Consider the following 8,724-nt stretch of genomic DNA (forward strand, 5'->3'; position numbering starts at 1 on the left):
TTTACACTTTCATCTTCAATGTACTCGAAACTTACTGGAAAAAAACATTCGTATCTTGTGAAGTTAGCAAGAGTTCTATGAGCATCAGCATAATTCACTAAGGAAATATCTATAAGAATAAATATTGAAGTATTGATTACATTAGCGAAATACTTCGCGAAGATTATGTAATCTCTAATGTTTTAGAGATTATTCTTTACTAATCCAAGCCGAAAATCAAATGAGCTTAATATGATATTAACTCATTAAATCTGTATTACATCTGAAGAAAATATACATACATATATTTTCATAAAGACTGTAATGAAAATTTCTTGTTCAAAAAATTATTTGTGACATTTTTTTAACGGGTAGGTAATACCCAAGAGATATATAAATGCACAATTAATATATTACATTCTTCGATTCTAATTCAGTAAATCATCAACTATACTCCCTATTTTCACAACAGTATACCTTCTTTTATAAGAAATCAAAACAACCATACTCATTCAAATTCAATCACCTATTCTGATTTTTGAAATCTCAGAATGCAACTCGAGATATAAGCAAAACCATCACTCTTAGATCCTTACATTTTTTCAAAGCTATACTTTGACTTCAAAACTGTGATAGAACATCACTTTTAATTGTAACACTCAAAAGGATACGAGAATCGATCGAGATTTATGACGAATTTATCCTTTGGATATTGACAATGACAAGCTGCATTTAAAACGCTTCGAAATTTCGGAAGACACTTCAAATAAGGAACAATCGAGATGATGATTCAATCACACTTTACCCGAAGTCTTGTACCTAAAAAACTCTCGAACCCAAAGTCATAGTTAACATGTACCCGCATTGAATTCTTTAGCATTTATTAGCAAAAACAACCTTACGATTCTTTTCAAAGTAGCCAGTTTTGTCACAGCTCCAATAAGTCAACTTCGACTTTTCATTAAAAATAATTTTATTATAACTTCGATAGATATGCTGCCCTTTCACCATCGTTACTGGGGAACCTTTCATATCTCACCACATTAGCAGTAAACTTATCAACAACTTCATTAACCTTCGACTTAAATCTCTCCGAAAAGTCACTATACTTATTCATTGAAACTCCATCTCTTACTCATCCGCATCTTGCAACAAAAATTGCCATACCAATTACTGAAAATCAGCAATCAGTATTTTGAAATCTCGCAGCGTTTCTACTTCAATAGTTATATATACATATAACGTTTATCTCCTAAACTTACACACTTCGAATGTGAAGTTTCTGAAAAACATCTCAAACTGTGAATTAGTTCTCGAAATGCTAATGAAGCAGCAGAAACTGTAAACGACTTTAACAGTCAAAAGTTTGATGACAAAGAATAATGTGTTGGTAAAGCCCAGAAAAAGAGAAGAGCTGGTACTGAATAATGGATTGAGCAGACCGTGAAGGAGACCAAGGACAAATACAAGGACCAAAGTCTGTATTTAAAGAATCTTGATGATTCTATTTCTGACGAAGTCATTAACGAATACCTTGCTCCTGACTCTAAACCTTTGCGGACCTTATTCTTCATCATGATCTTATCTTAAATATTATAAGATATCTTCGTATCTCTCATTATACATATTCTCCATATTTCTGGAGATATTTTCACAACTATTCTTATCTGAGATTATTTATCTCTCCATAATATCTGCAACATAAAAGAAACTGTGTTGGTTTCTAAATTCTGAAAGAAAAAAAATTCAAATATGAATGTTTTGAAGTAGTGTTGGGAACTGAAGCATGAGTTAGTATAATATAATGACACTTGATCAACGTGATTATATTACAGTAATTCATGCTGAGTTTCTAATGGAACGTGATGATTCACAGAACATACCGTCATCATGTGACATTTACACGACTCTTACATTCTACCAAATCTCTAAACATATTAAGAACATATCTTCTTGATAGTTCAATCTTTCTGGATATTCTGGTAATTTGCCAAATCAAGATCGTACCATTACGATTTCCTTCTTAGAACATTAACTATGTTCATCCAAAACTTCATACCTACTAATTCTGGACCATTATTCGCTTGACTTAAAGCCGGGAAGAGACAACAAAAGTATGAAACTCTGAAATGTAAGGGAGAATATAAAGTCCAATAACAACACATAAATTACAAACCGTGTATATCAATGTTTATCGCAACATAAAGACACGGGAGAATTAGAAACACTATAACCCCAAGGGCGAAGTAGAAGAAAATAGATTCCTCCAGTGAAAGTTAGAATAGGAGAATGATTGTTGCGATAGTAAGGATAAGGACAAGGATTAGAACTGGATTAAGCATTTTCGCAATCTTTTGAAATTGGAATTGAGTACAGAAGCGGTAAAAACTAATGGAACGGAAAAGGTAAATATATAAGGGAAATATCAGACGTAGTAATCAGGACAGATCATCACATTTAATTAAAGAGATCCTAATTTCCTTAAATCTCGAAGAAACAGATCTTATAGATTTCCAAGATTTTTTTTTTAATCCCTTGAATTCCGGAATTCAACCATGACTACGTCAAAAATTATGACGAAACTTATTTTCCTCATTCCACTATTTTGTGATAGCTTCACTCATACGCTTCGAGTAATCGGATCATTTTATCCATATTACTCTATGGTAATAAAATCCTATCTATCAACACATATCCGTCATGAAAACATTTTTATGGTTAGCCATGACGACCTCGATCAAATTTCACGACGAAATTTCTTTAACGGGTAGGTACTGTGACGACCCGAAAATTTCCGACCAAATTTAAACCTAACCTTTATATGTTTCTGACACGATAAGCAGAATTTGTAATGTTAAATCTCAAAAAGTTTGGAACTACATTCATGTAATCAATTACCCTTTGACCTTGTTTGACGATTCACGAACAATTATGTGTATATAGATATGTATATATAATATATAATACTAACTAAAAACATTAACAAAGTATTAGATATATGATACTTTACATGAACGTATTTGTTTCGATATATTTATCGACAGAATTAAGAGATAATATCAAATGATTGAATTATCAGATACATTATAATATGATTACGAGCCAATGTTATGAGGTCCACTGTGATTTAAGAAATCTATTCTTTTTAACAATATTTGGAAAATGGTAAAGTGATCTATAAGTAAGAACGTGGAGTGTAAATAACTTAGATGTTGGATATCGACAAGTTAAGTAACTCGACATTTTTCATTAAGATAATTTCATACGTTTATTAAACCTTTGGACTTTATCCCATGCTTTACCAACAAACTGTAATTTAAAAACTTGAAACCTATTATGAATATATATAATTCTACTTTTCTAAAATGTTTTATGATATAACGATTTAAATTAATATTAAATATATTTATACGCGTATTATACATACATAGTTTTATACTTTTACTATACTTTAACTTTAACTTTACTTTACTTTACTTTACTTTTACTTTACGTTTACTTTACTTTAACTTTAATAATTCACTTTAATAATTCATTTTAATAATTCACTTTAATAATTCATACTTTAATAATTTACTTTAATAATTCATACTTTAATAATTCATACTTTAATAATTCATACTTTAATAATTCATTTTAATAATTCAAAAATCTATTATAAATAGAATTCAATAGGTTTCATTATTTCATAGAAACTTGAAAATATATTTCTCTAAACTCTCTCAATCGAATTACATATATATATATTTACTTAGTATTATTTCAAGATATTATTAGTATACATAAAATACTACGACGGAGTTATATTCAGATGATTTCAAAATAAGTTTTCAAAAGGAATAGAGCTAAGGAAATTATGGGTTATAGCTATGGAGGTTATGGGTATTGTTCGAGGGTATTGCTCGTAAGGTCAACCTAACGTTTATCATTTTCGTTGCGTCTATGTACTTTCCCGCAATATTGAATCACAATATTGATACGTGAGCATTCATATCTTATCTTTTATATATTAATAGTGTATCCCTGACTAGTGCTCGAGTATATATGATTATGCATGTTTGTATGCTTAGTTTCGTTGTTAAATAGTTTATGATAAATCATGAATTTGATACATATGCTACTGAGATAAGGTATATGATATGCATGTCGTTGAAAAGCTAAAGAAAAATTAATAACTTTTCATTTAGAAATCGTGTGGGTTCGATGAACGGATTAAAAGATATGGTCAACTGAATTATTATTAATTTTAATATTATTATTTAAACGATTATTATAATTGTTATCAGTTGATGTTATTACTAAAATTATCTTTATTACTAAAAATTAATATTTTTATTGAAACTATCATTTTATTATTTTATCATTATTATTATTATCAATATTATTTTATCAAATAAATATGCGTACAAAGATATTTTTACCACACGTAATATAATTACATTAATAATACATACACTATATTTTTATGATATTAAGTGAATTTTATAAATTTTATTACTTGAGATATATAAAAGTATATTTTTATCATATATGAATTTAAATATAAATTTTTATTTATTAATAAATGACTTGTATTATTTAGTATAATAAGATCTGATAAATATATTTAAATATATAAAGCGACTATATATAAGTTATATAATAAACATGTATAGATTTTGGAAGTCATTTTGGGTCAAGTTGACTTTTGTTGACTTTTGCATGTCGGTCTCGAGCATTAGGATTGTGATACACTACGACTTGACCTAAATTGTTAGACAGATATTGACCAACATATAAATATATATACTTAATATAGGTTCGTGAATCCGAGACAAACCATGCACTTATTCAGTGCCGTCATATACATAATTGCTACGAAATACAGTATTGTGAGTTTCATTACTCCCTTTTTATATATATTTTTGGGCTGAGAAAACATGCACTATTTTATAACTGTTTTACGAAATGGACACAAGTACTAAAAACATATTCTACGTTGAGTTGTACCACTTTACATATATTTCCCTAATAGCTTGGTAACTACCATTTACATGCGGTATTGTAAACGCGAATCCTGTTGATAGATCTATCGGGCCTGACAACCCCAACCGGACTGGACGTCCAGTATTCAACGGTTGCACAGTACTTCGTTTTAGTGACTACACTTGGTACAGTGTAGTGAGATTTCATAATTAAGGGAATATGCGACGTTGATTAAATGTTAAGTATGGTTACCAAGTGCTCAACCACTTAGAATATTTTTATTAAAACATTTATGTATATGAAATCTTGCGGTCTATTACTATTACGAAAATGGTTAATTATGATAAACTAATGAACTCACCAACCTTTTGGTTGACACTTTAAAGCATGTTTATTCTCAGGTATTAAAGAAATCTTCCGCTGTGCATTAGCTCATTTTAAGGATATTACTTGGAGTCATTCATGACATACTTTGAAAGACTTTGCATTTGAGTCGTTGAGTTCATAAAGATTAATATTAAGTCAATTATAGTTGGATGTAATATGAAATGGTATGCATGCCGTCAATTTTAGATGTAAAGAAAGTTTGTCTTTTAAAAACGAATGCAATGTTTATAAAACGTATCATATAGAGGTCAAATACCTCGCGATGTAATCAACTATTGTGAATCATTTATAATGTATATGAACGGGTCCTTTCATATCACGTCACATTTCGAGATCGAAATGGGGTCGTGACACCTTATCACCACCAACAGGAGAGGGCTGAACAATCTTATCAGTAACTACTTCAGGAACAGTAGTTGAATTATCAATACTAGGAATAACAGGAGGAGTAACAATATCATTAGCAGTAACCATCTCCTCATCAACAATAGGAACAATTGAACCACCACTAACATCATCCCCAGTATACAGATGAAAAATCACCCGCATCAATATCAGTACCAGTACCAGTAGGCTCACTAGTACCCACCTCAGCATCAGTATAAGCAATGTCATCTGCCCTGCTAAGATCTAAAACAATGGAACATTCTATGTTAGAAATAGTAGAACCAAATAAATTTGACTGAACAATTGCATCTGGTGTAGGTCTCTGGGGACAAACTTGTGTTTCAGTTAACCCTTCGATTGAGACAGAGTGTGACGACCCGTCAAGTACCCTTAACGGTTCCGTCACTTGGTCCCACAGCTTGATCATATCTCTAAATGAATTTAATAAATAACATTGGATTTCTTTATTTAAAAATGATTTCTTATAAAGGAAACCTACCAAAATATGTAAGTTTAGAAAAACCAACATAAGTACTTAACCAAAAGTTGACCAAAACAATGTCAATAAACACCCACAAATTAAATGTATCAAAACAGAATGTAAGTTTATGTTTAATAAAATCTGCCAACATGCATGCAGACTCTCTAGCACAGCGAAAGCCAAATAATCAAGTACCTGACAAAACATGCGAGTAAACTGTCAACAAAAATGTTGAGGGAATTATAGGTTTAAATAGTATGAAAAATAGGACTATAACTCACCTTAAAGCAAATGAAGCAAATAAAATAGATAAGCTAACAACAAAGGTAAAGTGATCAAGAATGATCACAACTCCGACCTAAAAATAAAGCAGGTCGATATAAATAACTAACTTAGGTCAAGTCTTAGTATGATAACCATAGTACTTGTTGTAGTAAAGCATAGAACATCACTCAGTATGATTCGGTATGATCAGGACAGCGTATAACACGTACTTTCTATTTTTAGAAAGTTTCTATTTTAGGAAAGTTTCTATTTTAGGCAAAGTTCTTTTTTGGAAAGTTTCCTTAATTAGAATAGTCAACAAAAGTCAACTGAAAGTCAAAGTCAACCGAAAGTCAACTCAAAAGTCAACCTTGGTCAAACTTAGTCGACATTAAAATTTAAAGTGTAAATTATATTAATAATGTAATTTATAATATTATTTAAAATAATATTTGTATAAACATGTCATATTATAAGTTTAATTGAATTAAAACGAATATAAAGTTAATATAAGTTTAAATGATATAATAGGTATAATATAAGTATTTAATTAATTAAATAAATATTAATCATATCATAAGTATTATTAATTAATAATGAAGTATTAATCATAATATAAGTATCTTGAATTAATTATGAATTGTTACACATATCATAAGTATTTTAATATAATTATTAAACCATAAGTAAATAATAATAAAATTGTATTATAAATAATTAATAACTAAGTCTTATAGTAAATAAATATATATACTTTATTTTAAGTCTTAATATAATAATCTCATAACATAAATTTTATACTTATCATAAGTATTCCACTAATAATAAATGTATTATTAATCATAAGTTTAAATATAAAAATAATTAAATCCTAATGTAATTATTAAATGATATAATAAATATATATCATAAGTATTAATTAAAAATAATTAATTTTAAAACATAAGTAATTTAATTATAATGAAAATCATTATTTATAACCTAAGTTTCAATTTCATAACCATAAGTATAATTAAAGATTCACCGGGTTATAACTTGAGCCTCGGGTGTCAATTTTTGACAAATTATATATATATATATATATATATATATATATATATATATATATATATATATATATATATATATATATATATATATATATATATATATATATATATATATATATATATATATATATATCCTCGTCTAACCAACCATCCCGACACTTTAGAACACTCAAGAACACCCTAATATCAGTTCATGGGGTCATGAAGAATAGCCATGAACCAAACTTTTCATTAATCCGTTTCAAAACTTGTTTTAGCCATTCTGGGTGATCCGTGGCTCGGATTTCGATGACCCGAACATGAATGTTCATCCCATCATCAATCCTAACCTAATAGAACACGCTAAAGACTCCAAAAATGGTCACAAAGTCGGACTCCAACTGATCATACAAGCTTTCACATTTTAATTTCAACAAAACCCTAAATTGAGCATAACTTTTGATCCGAAATTCAAAACAACATGAATCCAAAGCCTAAAATTATGCTATTGATGAGAGGAACTCATATATACACTTTATTTAATCAAAAACACCTGTTAAGTTTACTGATTTTAACAAAAATCCCGCTGTTCGTTTTTAATCATACCGAAAACATACATAATCGAGCATTTCTACACATCAAATCATCAATACAACAATACACAAGTACTATACTATCAAAATATGATTAAAAACAGTAAAATATATAGAAATGTAAAATCTAGGGTTAGGGCTTATACCCTAATCAAGAATTGAATGATATGAACGCGTAGAGATCGAAGAGATGAATCCGAATAAGCTAAAAGCCCTTTGAAATAAGAAATTATTTGATGAATATGATGATGATAATGGGAGTGAAGAGGGAGAGAAAAAGTCTTGAGAGAAAATAAGGGTTTTGATAAAAGTGTTAAATGAAATGTTAAAAATCAAAATGAGGAAAAAAGGGCTAAACACCCCCCTCCCCTTGGGGTGTTAAACTGATTGATGTGGGGTGGGCCCCATTTGTGGCCTAAGTTGATAAATGAAAGAAGTCTTGTGGCCTGAATGCCCGAACGAAGCCCGAAACGCGAAAACGCTGTTACGCGATTAAATCTTCGGAGGAATCACACACTTGCGAAAAATAAAATATGAAAATACTTTATATACTCATATGATATAAAAATATCATAATTAAAATATTTGGGATTCAAAAATCTCAAAAGCCTGATCGTTGGTATGAAAACCGAAATGATTC

This window comes from Rutidosis leptorrhynchoides, chromosome 1, assembly GCF_046630445.1.
Source record: "Rutidosis leptorrhynchoides isolate AG116_Rl617_1_P2 chromosome 1, CSIRO_AGI_Rlap_v1, whole genome shotgun sequence".
Lineage (NCBI taxonomy): Eukaryota > Viridiplantae > Streptophyta > Magnoliopsida > Asterales > Asteraceae > Rutidosis > Rutidosis leptorrhynchoides.